The following is a 15,096-nucleotide window of genomic DNA, read 5'->3' as shown; positions in this document are numbered from 1 at the left end:
ATTGACGGGTTCTGTAGCATTTCCTGGATGAGGCTTCTATTATTGCCCCCTGGTTTGGTGCTGGCTAGTTTTGAGAGTGCATCAGCTCGGGTATTTTGTTTGTGGGGTATGTGGCGGATCTCATATTCTCCAAGTTGTCCGAGTTGTTCCCTGGTTTTATCCAAATACTTTTTCATGGTGGGATCTTTGGCTTGGTAGCTCCCTGTTATTTGTGAGGTGACTACTTGTGAGTCGCTAAAGATGATGAGTTTTTTAGCTCCCACCTCCTTAGCCAGCTTCAAACCAGCTAGTAGTGCTTCATATTCCGCCTGGTTGTTTGAGGCAGGGAACCCGAATTTGAGGAAAAGCTCAATTTGGGTTCCTTGGTTGCTTTCAATTATCACACCTGCACCGCTTTCAGTCTTATTAGAGGAACCATCCACGTAAATATTCCATTCTATGGGGGTTTTCGGGGTGTCTGTAAATTCTGCAATGAAGTCGGCTAAGTACTATGATTTAATGGCTGTCTGATCTTTGTATTGAAGGTCGAATTCGGACAGCTCGACTGCCCATTGTAGGATTCTGCCTGCTAGATCTGTTTTTTGCAATATCCCTTTTATGGGCTGGTTGGTCCGAACCTTAATGGTGTGAGCTTGGAAGTACGGGCGGAGACGTCGAGATGTTAATATGAGCGCATAGGAAAATTTTTCTATTTTTTGATAGTTCAGCTCGGATCCCTGTAGCGCTTTACTAATAAAGTATACAGGTTGTCGCCCTTTGTCGTCTTCTCGAACTAGTGCTAAGGCTACTGCCCGACTTCCTACCGCGAGGTATAATACGAGTGGTTCTCCTTCTCGTGGCCGAGATAGGATAGGTGGCTGTCCCATAAATCTTTTGAAATCTTGGAAGGCTTGTTTGCACTCCTTTGTCCATTCGAACTTCTTTTCTTTCCTTAGAGTAGCATAGAAGGGAAGAGATCTTATCGCTGACCCTGCTAGGAATCTGGATAAGGCTGCCAGTCTCCCGTTGAGTTGTTGTACCTCTTTGACACATGTTGGGCTCTTCATGTTGAGTATTGCCTGGCATTTATCCGGATTTGCCTCAATTCCTCTTTGTGTGAGCATAAAACCTAAGAACTTGTCTGCTTCTACCGCAAAGGTGCATTTTGCAACATTGAGTCGCATGCCATGCTTCCTTATAGTGTCGAACACTTGAACCAGTTTGGACAATAATGTCTCTTCTCTTTTTGTTTTTATTAACATGTCGTCCACGTATACTTCCATGACTTTTCTGATATGATCTAAAAAGACTTTATTCATTAGCCTTTGATAAGTAGCTCCCGCGTTCTTGAGACCAAAAGGCATCATAATGTAGCAGTAATTTGCTTTTGGTGTTAAAAATGAGGTTTTTTCTTGATCGGGTGGATACATGGGGATTTGATTGTATTCAGAATATGCATCCATAAACAAGAGGTATTTATATCCGGAGGAGGCGTCTACCAGAGCGTCGATACTTGGGAGTGGATAAGGGTATTTTGGGCAGGCTTTGTTGAGATCTGTATAGTCGGTGCACATTCGCCACTTCCCGTTTGATTTTTTTACCAAAACGCCATTAGCTAACCATAGTGGGTACTTGACTTCTCTTATGAATCCTGCCTCCAGTAGAGCTTGTACCTGTTCTTCCACAGCTTGGGATCTTTCGGGTCCGAGCTTTCTATGCCTCTGTTGTACTGGCCGAGATCCAGGGTAGACTGCTAGCTTATGACAAATTAACTCGGGGTCTATGCCTGGCATGTCTGCAGCCTTCCATGCAAAGAGGTCGACGTTGTCTCGTATGAACTGTATTAGTGATTCTTTTGCGTCTCCTTTTAGGATCGTGCCAATATTAGTTGTTTTGTCCGAGGTGTCTCCGATTTGAACTTTCTCTACATCACCTTCGGGCTGTGGACGGAGTTCTTCTCATCTCTGAACTCCCCTAAGCTCAATTGTATGGAATTCTTCTCCTTTGCCTCTGAGGTTTAGACTTTCGTTATAACAGCGGTGTGCCATCTTTTGATCTGCCTTTATTGTAGCTATCCCTTCTGTAGTTGGGAACTTCATGAATAAATGTGGAGTTGAGACTATTGCGCCGAGTTGATTTAAGGTTGTCCGACCTATTAAGGCATTGTAGGCCAAACTCACGTCGACCACGATGTAATCTATTTTGAGTGTTCTGGATTGGTTTCCTTTTCCGAAGGATGTGTGTAGTGGGACATATCCTAGTGGTTGTACTGGAGTGTCTCCCAGTCCGAACAGGCTGTTTGGATATGCTCTAAGTTCTTTATCTTCCAGGCCGAGCTTGTCGAAGACAGTTTTGAATAAGATGTCGGCGGACCTCCCTTGGTCTATCAGTGTGCGGTGGAGATTTGCATTTTCCAGTATAATGGTGATGACCATGGGATCGTCGTGTCCTGAGATGATACCGGATGCATCTTCTTTGGTAAACGTAATTGCAGGGATGTCGGGTGCTTCCTCCTTTCCTTCGACATGATATACTTCCTTGAGATATCTTTTACGAGATGATTTGGAGATTCCTTCTCCTGCAAACCCTTCGTGTATCATATGAACATGTCTTTCTGGTGTACGAGGCGATTGGTCAGTTCGTCCAACCTCCTCGTCTCTTCTCCTTTTTCTTTGCTCATCGTCCCGGGTGGCCAGATACCGATCTAGTTTTCCTTCTCTCACTAATTTTTCTATGACATTTTTTAAGTCAAAGCATTCGTTGGTGGAGTGCCCACGGACTCGATGGTATTCACAATATTCGTTCTGGTTTCCTCCCCCTCTTTTGCCTTTGAGTGGTCGAGCTGGGGGTGTTTTTTCTGTGTGGCAGTGATAAACCCATATTTTATGATATATTTTGTGCCTAATTTAAGTGATTTATTCAATCCTTCACTCACTTATTCATGTTAATTGCATGGTTTTACTTTTCCTTCCTTATTATGTGATGTATGTGAAAAATATGTTTCCTATGCTTTAAAAGTAATTATTTTAATTACCCTTTACTTCCATTCGATGCCGTAATTTGTGTGTTGAGTAGTTTCAGATCATCTAAGGCAGGAATGACTTAAAGGATGGAAAGGGAACATACAAAAATGGAAGAAAAGAACAAAATAGAGTTTTTGAAGAAACTGGCAGTGACGCGATCGCATGGACGACGCGGCCGCATGCCAGCGCGAAATGGTAGTGACGCGACCGCGTGATTGACGCGATTGCATGCCTTGAGCGAAACGCATATGACGCGGATGCATGATTGAAGCGACCGCATGGCAAGGAAAACTCCAATTGACGCGACCGCGTGACCCACGCGGACGTGTAACAGAGGCCACGCACCAGAAATTACAGAAAACGCTCCCAGCGATTTCTGAAGCCCTTTTTGGCCCAAATCCAAGTCCAGAAGGCACAGATCAGAGGTTATGAAGTGGGGGAATGCATCCATTCAGGAGGAGAGTCTCCAATTAGTTACTTTTTCATGAATTAGATGTAGTTTTGAGGGAGAGGTTCTCTCCTCTCTCTTTTAGGATTTAGAATTAGGATTTCTTTTGCTTTCAGGATTATCTCTTTTTATCAGGTTTAACATTCCTTTCTATTTATCTTCTCAATTTAGTTTATGAATTCTTCTATATTACAGATTATTCTTTGAATTAATGTTATTTGAGGTATTTCAGTTTATTATTGCTTTCTTTTATTTACGTTACTGTTGCTTCCAATCTGAAGACATTTTTATTCCAGTAGATTTACTTTTTCCCCTTTTGGTCTTGGTTAAGAAATCAGTAACTCAGGAGTTATCAAACTCAACGTGATTGATAATTGTTATCTTTGATAATTGAATTGAACTTCAATAACCCCAATCTTTCCTTAGGGATTAACTAGGATTTGAAGATCAAACTAATTAATCACTTGACCTTCCCTTGCTCAAGTAAAGGCTAACTAAGTGGAAATAAGATTCAATTTTCATCATCATTGATAAGGATAACTAGGATAGGACTTCTAATTTCTCATACCTTGCCAAAAGTGTGTTTTACAGTTATTTATTTATTTTATAGTCTTTTACTTATTTTAATTGCAATTTAATTTACTTGTTCCTCATCTTCAAAACCCCAATTTACAATCTTCATAACCAATAATAAGAACATACTTCCCTGCAGTTCCTTGAGAAGACGACCCAAGGTTTGAATACTTTGGTTATCAATTTTTAAGGGGTTTGTTACTTGTGACAACCAAAACGTTTGTACAAAGGGATTTCTGTTGGTTTAGAAACTATATCTACAACGTGACTATTTTTATAAAATTCTTTACTAGCAAAAATCCTAACGTCAGGCAGACTTCTTTGTACACATCCACAAGAGACACCCGAAGGGGGGTGTAATTATGATATTTTTTAATTTTTTTCCCCATGTCGGTCTTCCTTCTTTTTGGGCTCTTTATCTTTGTCTCGGTAGGAGAATCCGGATTTTGAGGTTTCTCCTAGCCGAGAATTTTCTTCCATGTTGATATACTTCTCCGCCCGTTCTTGCACCTCGTCCAGGGATGTGGGGTATTTCTTTGATATAGATTGGCTGAAAGGTCCCTCTCGTAGACCATTGATGAGGCCCATGATAGCGGCCTCTGTTGTTAAACTTTGTATGTCCAGGCATGTTTTGTTGAATCTTTCCATGTAGTTGTGAAGGCTTTCCCGGTCTCCTTGCTTGATTCCTAATAAACTGGGGGCGTGCTTAGCCTTATCTTTTTGGATAGAGAATCTTGCCAGGAACTTTTTTTGGCTAAGTTGTCAAAGCTTGAGATGGATTTCGGAGGTAGGCTATCGAACCATCTAATTGCTGTCTTTGTGAGAGTTGTTGGAAAGGCTTTGCAGTGAATTGCATCTGAGGCGTCGGTGAGTTACATTCTGCTTCTGAAGTTGCTGAGGTGATGGTTGGGATCTGTAGTGCCATCATATAAAGTCATATCCGGGAGTTTGAAGTCCTTAGGAATTTTGGTTTTCATGATTTCCCTAGTGAATGGATCTTGATCTTTGCGTGAATTGTCTTCAGGAGTGGTCCGAGTAGCTTTTGCTTTGAGATCGGCTTCGAGTTGTAGGAGTTTATCTTCTAATTCTCGACGTCGCCTTACCTCTCTTTGTAGATCCTTGCCAACTTCTCGTTGAAGCTAGCTTTCTTTTTCAAGTTGCTTTAAACGATCTTGAAATGCTTCCATCATCCCTGGATTTGATGAGTTTTTATCTCCGTTAGATTCCGGAGTATATTTTGGTGTAGCGTTCGCATTTTTGTGCGGCGTTCTATCTTCTATATCTGAATCGTGGTCGTTGTCATGGTCGTCCGCCATGGTGATGGGATGACTTCCAAGTTCCCCGGCAACGACGCCAATGTTCCGAGGGTTACCTAAAACTGTAGGTCGATCTCAGACGAGATCTTTCGTGCTGATCAGAGATGATGTGTCCGGCTGTGAGTGGCGGCCGGAGCTATCATATCCGACTTGTTGAGCTTGGCTGCACTGCTGATCCTTCGTCACCGGAGGGTGGGGAGTACCTGGAAGGGACTCCGATGCTTAAGTTAGCAAGGGTATTAAGCAGGTTTTTTGTAGAATCAGAGTATGAATTATACTTGGGTGCTCCACTGTATTTATAATGGTGTAGAGTGACCTTTTTAGATAAGATAAGTTAGTTATCTTATCTTATCTTATCTTTGAGTGAGGTCAGCTTATCTTCAAGGGAACCACCCTTATCTCTATAGGCTTGGACTACCTTTGGATTTGGGTCGTGTTCCTCTATTTGGGCCCTTTATTGGGCTTTCCTGTCGATTTGACCGAGTTCTTTGAGAAGAGGTCGGGTAGCCTGACCTAAAGAGGTCGGTCGCTTTGCTACTGAACATCCCGGATCGGATAGCTCGACCCAGAGTGTGAACAGATAGTCTGTAGTAGCCCTTCCCAAGTACTTCTATGACTCGGTAGGGTCCTTTCCAGTTTGCTGCCAGCTTTCCTTCTCCAGGTCGAGTTGTTCCGATATCATTTCGGATTAAGATGAGATCATTCTCAGCGAAGCCTTGTGGCACTACCTTTTGATTATATCTGGAAGCCATCCGACGTTTTAGTGCTTCTTCCCTGATCCGAGCTCTTTCTTGGATTTCAGGAAGTAGATCGAGCTCTTCCCTTTGAAGTTGGAAGTTGGCTTCTTCATTGTAATGGACTACTCTAGGTGACCCTTCTTCAATTTCTACTGGGATCATTGCCTCAATTCCGTATGCTAATCGGAAGGGTGATTCCTTTGTGGTGGAATGTGGCGTTATTCGATATGCCCATAGGACTTGTGGGAGTTCTTCAGCCCAAGTTCCCTTTGCGTCCTGTAATCTCCGTTTTAACCCGGCCAATATGACTTTGTTGACAGCCTCGGCTTGTCCATTGGCTTGGGGATGTTCTATGGAAGTGAATTGGTGTTTTATGTTCAAGTCGGCCACTAGCTTTCTGAAGCCTGTATCTGTGAATTGGGTGTCATTGTCTGTGGTAATGGAGTATGGAACCCCGAACCTTGTGACAATGTTCCTATATAGGAACTTTCGACTTCTTTGAGCAGTGGTGTTAGCTAGGGGTTCTGCCTCGATCCACTTTGTGAAATAGTCTACTCCTACTATGAGGAATTTAACTTGTCCCGATCCCTGAGGAAAGGGTCCGAGAAGGTCGAGTCCCTATGTTACAAATGGCCAAGGTGAGGTTACGCTGATGAGCTCCTCTGGCAGGGCGATGTGAAAGTTGGCATATTTTTGACATGGTGGACACGTCTTTACGAACTCTGTGGCCTCCTTTTGTAGAGTTGGCCAATAAAATCCTGCCCGAAGTACTTTTTTGGTGAGTGCTTGTGCTCCGAGATGATTGCCACAGATGCCACTGTGTACTCCTTCTAGAACTTCCTTCGTGTTGGAAGTCGGTATGCATTTTAACAATGGTGCTGAAATTCTTCTTTTGTATAGAGTATTGTTTATGATAGTGTAGTATTGTGCCTCCCGTTTTAACCTTTTTGCCTCCTTCTCATCTGTAGGGAGTGTTTCTGTTTTGAGGTAGTTGATTATGGGAGTCATCCATCCTTGATCTAGACCTGTTATGGCTAAGACTTTTTCTTCTTCCGAGATTGACGGGTTCTGTAGTATTTTCTGGATGAGGCTTCTATTTTTGCCTCCTGGTTTGGTGTTGGCTAGTTTTGAGAGTGTGTCAGCTCGAGCATTCTGTTCGCGGGGTATGTGGTGGATCTCATATTCCCGGAGTTGTCTGAGCTGTTCCCTGGTTTTACCCAGGTATTTTTTCATAGTGAGATCCTTAGCTTGGTAGCTCCCTGTTATTTGTGAAGTGATCACCTGTGAGTCACTGAAGATAATGAGTCTTTGAGCTCCGACTTCTTTAGCCAGCTTTAAACCAGCTAGTAGTGCCTTATATTCCGCCTGGTTGTTTGAGGCAAGGAACCCAAATTTGAGAGAAAGTTCGATTTGGGTTCCTTGGTTGCTTTCAATTATCACACCTACGCCGCTTCCAGTCTTATTCGAGGAACCGTCCACATAGAGATTCCATTCTGTGGGGTTTCCGGGGTGTCTGTAAATTCTGCTATGAAGTCGGCCAAGTATTGTGATTTGATGGCCGTCCGAGCTTCGTATTGAAGGTCGAATTCAGACAACTTGACTGCCCATTGCAAGATTCTGCCTGCTAGGTCTGTTTTCTACAGTATCACTTTTATGGGCTGGTTGGTCCGAATCTTAATGGTGTGAGCTTGGAAGTACGGGCAAAATCGTCGAGATGTTAGTATGAGAGCATAGGAAAATTTTTCTATTTTTTGGGTAGTTTAGCTCGGATCCTTCTAATGCTTTACTGATGAAGTACACGGGTTGTTGCCCTCTCTCGTCTTCTCGAACTAGTGCTGAGGCCACTGCCCAACTTCCTACCGTGAGGTACAATATGAGTGGTTCTCCTTCTCGTGGCCGAGATAGGATAGGTGGCTGTCCTAGGAATCTTTTGAAATCTTGGAAGGCTTGTTCGCACTCTGTTGTCCATTCAAACCTCTTTCCTTTCCTTAGAGTAGCATAGAAGAGAAGAGATCTTATTGCTGATCTCGCTAGGAATCTGGACAAGGCTGCCAATCTCCCGTTGAGTTGTTGTACCTCTTTGACACAAGCTGGGCTCTTTATGTTGAGTATGGCCTGGCATTTATCCGAATTTGCCTCAATTCCTCTTTGTGTGAGCATAAAACCTAAGAACTTGCCAGCTTCAATTGCAAAGGTGTATTTTGCAGGATTAAGTCGCATGCCATGCTTCCGTATAGTGTCAAACACTTGGACCAGGTCGGACAATAATGTCTCTTCACTTTGTGTCTTTATCAACACGTCGTCCACATAGACTTACATGGCTTTTCCGATACGATCCGAAAAGACTTTATGCATTAGCCTTTGATAAGTAGCTCCCGCATTTTTGAGACCAAAAGGCATCACAATGTAGCAGTAGTTTGCTTTTGGTGTTAAGAACGAGGTTTTTTCTTGATCGGGTGGATACATTGGGATTTGATTGTATCCGGAATATGCATCCATAAACGAGAGGTATTTATATCCAGAGGAGGCATCTACCAGGGCGTCGATACTTGGGAGTGGATAACGGTCTTTTGGGCAGTCTTTGTTGAGATCAGTATAGTCGGTACACATTCGCCACTTCCCGTTTGATTTTTTCACCAAGACGACGTTAGCTAACCATAGTGGGTACTTGACTTCTCTTATAAATCCTGCCTCCAGTAGAGTTTGTACCTGCTCTTCCACAGCTTGGGATCGTTCGGGTCCGAGCTTTCTACGCCTCTGTTGTACTGGCTGAGATCCAGGGTAGACTGCTAGCTTATGACACATTAACTCGGGGTCTATGCCTGGCATGTCTGCTGCCTTCCACGCAAAGAGGTCGGCATTTTCTCGTAAGAACTGTACGAGTGATTCTTTTATGTCTCCTTTTAGAATCGTGCCAATATTGGTTGTTTTGAACGGGATGTCTCCGATCTGGACTTTCTCTTCACCTTCAGGTTGTGGACGGAGTTCTTCTCGCCTCTGAACTCTACCAAGTTCGATTGTGTGGAATTCTTCTCCTTTGCCTCTGAGGTTTAGACTTTTGTTATAACAGCGGCGTGCTATCTTCTGATCTGCTTTTATCGTAGCTATCCCTTCTGCAGTTGGGAATTTAATGCATAGATGTGGAGTTGAGACTATTGCACCGAGTTGATTTAGTGTTGTCCGACCTATTAGGGCATTGTAGGCTGAACTCACGTCAACCACGATGTAGTCTATCTTGAGCGTTCTGGATTGGTTTCCTTTTTTGAAGGTTGTGTGTAGTGGGACGTATCCCAGTGGTTGCACTGGAGTGTCTCCCAGTCCGAACAGGCTGTTTGGATATGCTCTAAGTTCTTTATCTTCCAAGCCGAGCTTGTCGAAGGTAGTTTTGAATAAGATGTCGGCAGAGCTCCCTTGGTCTATCAGTGTGCGGTGGAGATTTGCATTTGCCAGTATAATGCTGATGACCATGGGATCGTCGTGTCTTGAGATGATACCGGATGCATCTTCTTTGGTAAACGTAATTGCAGGGATGTCGGGTGCTTCCTCCTTTCCTTCGACATGATATACTTCTTTGAGATATCTTTTGCGAGATGATTTAGAGATTCCTCCTCCTGCAAACCCTCCGTGTATCATATGAACATGTCTTTCTGGTGTACGAGGTGATCGCCCGGTTTGTCCAACCTCCTTGTCTCTTCTCCTTTTTCTTTGCTCATCGTTCCGGGTGGCCAGATACCGATCTAGTTTTCCTTCTCTCACTAATTTTTCTATGACATTTTTTAAGTCAAAGCATTCGTTGGTGGAATGCCCTCGAACTCGATGATATTCACAATATTCGTTCCGGTTTCCTCCTCCTCTTTTGCCTTTGAGTGGTCGGGCTGGGGGTATTTTTTCTGTGTGGCAAACTTCTTTGCAAATATCCACCAGGGACACCCGAAGAGGGGTGTAATTATGATATTTTTTAATTTTTTCCCTTGCCAATGTTCCTTCTTTTTGGACTCTTTATCTTTGTCTCGGTAGGTAAATCCGGATTTTGAGGTTTCACCTAGTCGAGAATTTTCTTCCATGTTGATGTATTTCTCCGCTCGTTCTTGCACTTCGTCCAGAGATGTGGGGTACTTCTTTGATATAGATTGGCTAAAAGATCTCTCTCGTAGACCATTGATGAGGCCCATGATGGTGGCCTTTGTTGGTAGGCTTTGTATGTCTAGGCATGTTTTGTTGAATCTTTCCATGTAGTTGCGAAGACTTTCCCGATCTCCTTGCTTGATTCCTAATAGGCTGGGGGCGTGCTTAGCTTATCTTTTTGGATAGAGAATCTGGCCAGGAACTTTTTGGCTAAGTCATCAAAGCTTGAGATGGACTTCGGGGGTAAGTTGTCGAACCATCTAATTACTGTCTTTGTGAGAGTTGTTGGAAAAGCTTTGCAGCGAACTGCATCTGAGGCGTCGGTGAGGTGCATTCTACTTCTGAAATTGCTGAGATGATGGTTGGGATCTGTAGTGTCATCGTACAAAGTCATATCCGGAAGTTTGAAGTCCTTAGGGATTTTGGTCTTCATGATTTCCCTAGTGAATGGATCTTGATCCTTGCGAGAGTTGTCTTCAGGGGTGGACCGAGTAGCTTTGGCTTTGAGATCGGCTTCGAGCTTTAGAAGTTTATCTTCTGATTCTCGGCGTCGCCTTACCTCTCTTTGTAGATCCTTCCCAACTTCCCGTTGATGCTGGGTTTCTTTTTCAAGTTGCTTTAAACGATCTTGAAGCGCTTCTATCACTCCCGGATTTGATGAGTTTTTGTTCCCGTTAGATTCTGGGGTATCTTTCAGTGTATTGCCCGCGTTTTTGTGCGGTGTTCTATCCTCTAGATCTGAATCGTGGTCGTTGTCATGGTCGTCCGCCATGGTGATGGGATGACTTCCAAGTTCCCCGGCAACGGCGCCAATGTTCCGAGGGTTACCTGAAACTGTAGGTCGATCTCGGACGAGATCTTCTGTACTGGTCGGAGATGACGTGTCCGGCTGGTGGGTGGCGGCCGGAGCTGTCGTGTCCGACTTGTTGGACTGGCTGCACTGCTGATCCTTGGTCACCGGAGGGTGGGGGGTACCTGCAAGAGACTCCGATGCTTAAGTTAGCATGGGTATTAAACAAGTTTTTAGTAGAATCAGAGTATGAGTTATACCTGAGTGCTCCAGTGTATTTATAATAGTGTGGAGTGACCTTCTCATATAAGATAAGTTAGTTATCTTATCTTATCTTTGGGTGAGGTCAGCTTATCTTCAAGGAAACCGCCTTTACCTCTATAGGCTGGGACTGCCTTTGGATTTGGATCGCGTTCCTCTATTTGGGCCCTTTACTGGGCTTTCCTGTCGGTTTGGCAGAGCTCTTTAAGAAGAGGTCGGATAGCCTGACCTGAAGAGGTCGGTCGCTTTGTTTCTGAACATCCCGGGTCGGATAGCTCGACCCAGGGTGTGAACAAATACAAAAAAAAATAAAATTACAAGGCTGGAGGAAATAGAAAACAAGAAACAAGTAAGTAAAAAGAAGTCGACCACTACCCAGCTCGGCTCGGACAAGAGAAGGGTCTCCTAAAAATCTCTTTGTATCGAGATGAGGAGGTTGTCCCCAAATCCCCTCTAACAAAGTCACAAAAGCCTACTCAACCTCATCAAGCATCTCCCACATATATCTAGATACTACAACCTTCTTTTGCCAACATAAAGGGAAGTGTTCCGAGGGTTCTCTGAAACTGTAGGTCGATCTCGCATGAGATCTTCTGTACAGGTCGGAGATGACGGGTCCGGCTGGTGGGTGGCGGCCGGAGCTGTTGTGTCCGACTTGTTGGACTGATTGCACTTCTGATCCTTGGTCACCAGAGGGTGGGGGGTACCTGCAAGAGACTCCGATGCTTAAGTTAGCACGGGTATTAAACAGGTTTTTTGTAGAATCAGAGTATGAGTTATACCTGGGTGCTCCAGTGTATTTATAATGGTTGTAGAGTAACTGTTTTTAGATAAGATAAGTTAGTTATCTTATCTTATCTTTATCTTTGAATTGAGGTCAGCTTATCTTCAAGGGAACCGTCCTTATCTCTATAGGCTTGGACTGCCTTTGGATTTGGGTCGTGTTCCTCTATTTGGGCCCTTTACTGGGCTTTTCTGTCGATTCGTCCGACCTCTTTTGAGAAGAGGTCGGATAGCCTGACTTGAAGAGGTCGGCCGCTTTATTACTGAACATCCCGGATCGGATAGCTCGAACCAGGGTGTGAACAGTGCCCCTACTTGAGCTCATTCTTCTGCTTTGAGGTCGAGTCTTTGACTTCGAACTTTCTATAGTGAAGCCGAACTCGAGCATTTTGTCAACTCATTTCTTTGTAGAACCTTTTTGAATATGGAATGTTTTCCTCTAAAAGCGCGCGCTTTGCATTAGCGCTCTGTTCTTGGGAAGGCGCAAGGGTTTAATGCCCTCATTAATTAGCTTTTAATGCCCCGTTCCCCTTTTTATTTTGAACTATACGCACAGAAACGGTTTCTCTTCTCCATTTTTACTTGTAACTTCCCTTTTCCTTCTCCCTTTCTGTTTCCTGAAGTTTGCGATTTTCATATTTCTTCCCTGCGACGTCCTTTGGTGATTTCTTGGTGTTTTTCTTTGCTCGAGAGGCGATTCTGTCCTACGTCTTTGATCTTCTATGAGAACTTCTTCCTTTGTTCAGGTTGGTTCTTCTTTTCATCGTTCTCATCCTTTTTTCTCTGATAATGCCTTGATTCTGATTGTATGTTTGGAAAGTCTTGATCCTTTTTGTGGCCTTGTGTTTGCTTGTTTTTCTGGTTTTTCCTTTTTCATTTTTGCGCATACCCCTTGTTCCGAGGGTTACCTGAAACTGGAGGTCGATCTCGGATGAGATCTTTCGTACTGGTCGGAGATGACGTGTCCAGCTGGCTGGTGGCGGCCGGAGCTGTTGTGCCCGACTTGTTGGACTAGCTGCACTGCTGATCCTTGGCCACCGGAGGGTGGGGGGTACCTGCAAGAGACTCCGATGCTTAAGTTAGCACGGGTATTAAGCAGGTTTTATGTAGAATCAGAGTGTGAGTTATACCTGGGTGCTCCAGTGTATTTATAGTAGATGGGGCTGACCTTTCTGATAAGATAAGTTTGTTATCTTATTTTATCTTTATCTTATTTTGGGTAAAGTCAGCTTATCTTCAAGGGAACCGCCTTTATCTCTATAGGCTTGGATTGCCTTTGGATTTGGGTCGTGTTCCTCTATTTGGGCCCTCTATCGGGCTCTCCTATCGTTTTGGCCGAGTTCTTTAAGAAGAAGTCGGTCCGCTTGACCTGAAGAGGTCGATCGCTTTGTCGTTTAATCATCCCAGGTCGGATAGCTCGACCCAGGGTATGAACAGTGCCCCTGCTTGAGCTCGGTCTTCTTTGTCGAGGTCGAGTCCTTAACTTCGGTCCTTCTTGTAGCGAAGCCGAACTCAAGCATTTTGTCGACTCCTTTTTGTAGCAGCTTTTGAATGTAGAACGTTTTTCCTCTATAAGCGCGCACTTTTGTATTAGCGCTTTTTTGGGAATGCAAGCAGTTTTAATATCCGCATTTAATTGGCATTTAATTGCCCCGTTTCCCCTAACTTCTCTATTTTTGAATTTTGCATTCAAGAAACGGTTTCTCTCCTTCGCCCTTTTCGTAACTTCTTTCGCACTTATTCATTTCCTTTCACCTCATTTCACCTTTTCTTGCGACGTCGCTTGGTGATTTTCTGAAGCTTCTATTTTTGCCTGGAGTTTTGTAGTTTCACGTTTCTCTCTGTGATACTGCTTGTGCTTTTTTGCTCGTGAGAAGGCAATTCCAGATTTCGTCTTCCATCCTTAATTTCCTTGAAGCTTTGCTACTTTTTCCAGGTTGGTACTAGCTTTCCTGCTTCTTTCATAGCTTCGTCTTCAGTTTTTTAGTGAAGCTTTGATTTTCCATGTTTGAAAGTTTGGATCTTTTTCGTGGTCTTGTGTTTGCTTATCACTGTAATGTGTTTTCTCTGACTTCCTTTTACGCATTCTCTTGGCATTTCCGTCGAGGCTTTCTAGGGTTTTGTTGTTGCTTCTGGTTGTTTCCTGTCTGATATCGATAGCAAATCTGCATCTGTTCCTCGCTTTGTTTGGAGATTTCCTTTTGATTCTGTCAAAGTTTGCACTTTTGATGATTTCTACTTGGTGTGTTCGATGTTAGTGCTTGCTCTTTGCTGATGATTTTTTGCTTGATTTCGAAAAAGTTTGCGCCTTTGCTATTTTTCCGCCGATAAACTGTAGGGGGTGGACCTTTTGCATTTTTTGCTTCCTTTGTTTTCTTTCTGAATTTTATTTTAATGAGTGCCGGGATGTAGGTTGTAGAAATAATTTAAAGACCTTGCTTTGTTTACTGCCTCCAAGGGATGCCCCAAGACCTTTGTCTTGAGTCTTGGGGTTTTCCCTTTTTGTTTATCCGCCCGTCGAGGTGTTTTGCCTTCTATCCGAGATGTTTTTAAGTAATCCATTCTTCTTTTCTTTTTGTAGGATTTAGTTGACCTCATGTCTTCCCGAAATAACGTTGTAGAGATGCCTTCCCAGGTTCCCGCGGGTATGGCCGATTGGGTGGACTCCATGGTTCTCATGTGTGTCTCGCTGGTTGATTCTGAATTTTGTGCTCAGCTTAGGCAGTTTCATAGTGTCTGTAGTAATTCTGGTGATGAGAAGAACTATGAACTTGTCTCTCCCTCTTCTGACGAGAGAGTCTGCTTTTCAACTCGGGTTGTTGATGGTCGTCCTTTTTTTTATGCTTATGATTTTTTTTGGTCAGTTGGGTATCACCCTTCCTTTTACCAAATTTGAAACCGACCTGTTATGGTCTTGTAATGTTGCCCCTTCTCAACTTCACCCCAATTCCTGGGGTTTTATTAAAATTTTCCAATTGTTGTGCGATGGTTTTGGTATTCCTGCTTCCCAATCTCTCTTTTTCTATATGTTTGTCTTGACTAAGCCCGGTGTGGTAAAAAA

The sequence above is a fragment of the Arachis ipaensis genome, chromosome B02 (assembly GCF_000816755.2).
Source record: "Arachis ipaensis cultivar K30076 chromosome B02, Araip1.1, whole genome shotgun sequence".
In the NCBI taxonomy this organism is placed as follows: Eukaryota; Viridiplantae; Streptophyta; class Magnoliopsida; order Fabales; family Fabaceae; genus Arachis; species Arachis ipaensis.
Note: the sequence above shows the minus strand (reverse complement) of the source record.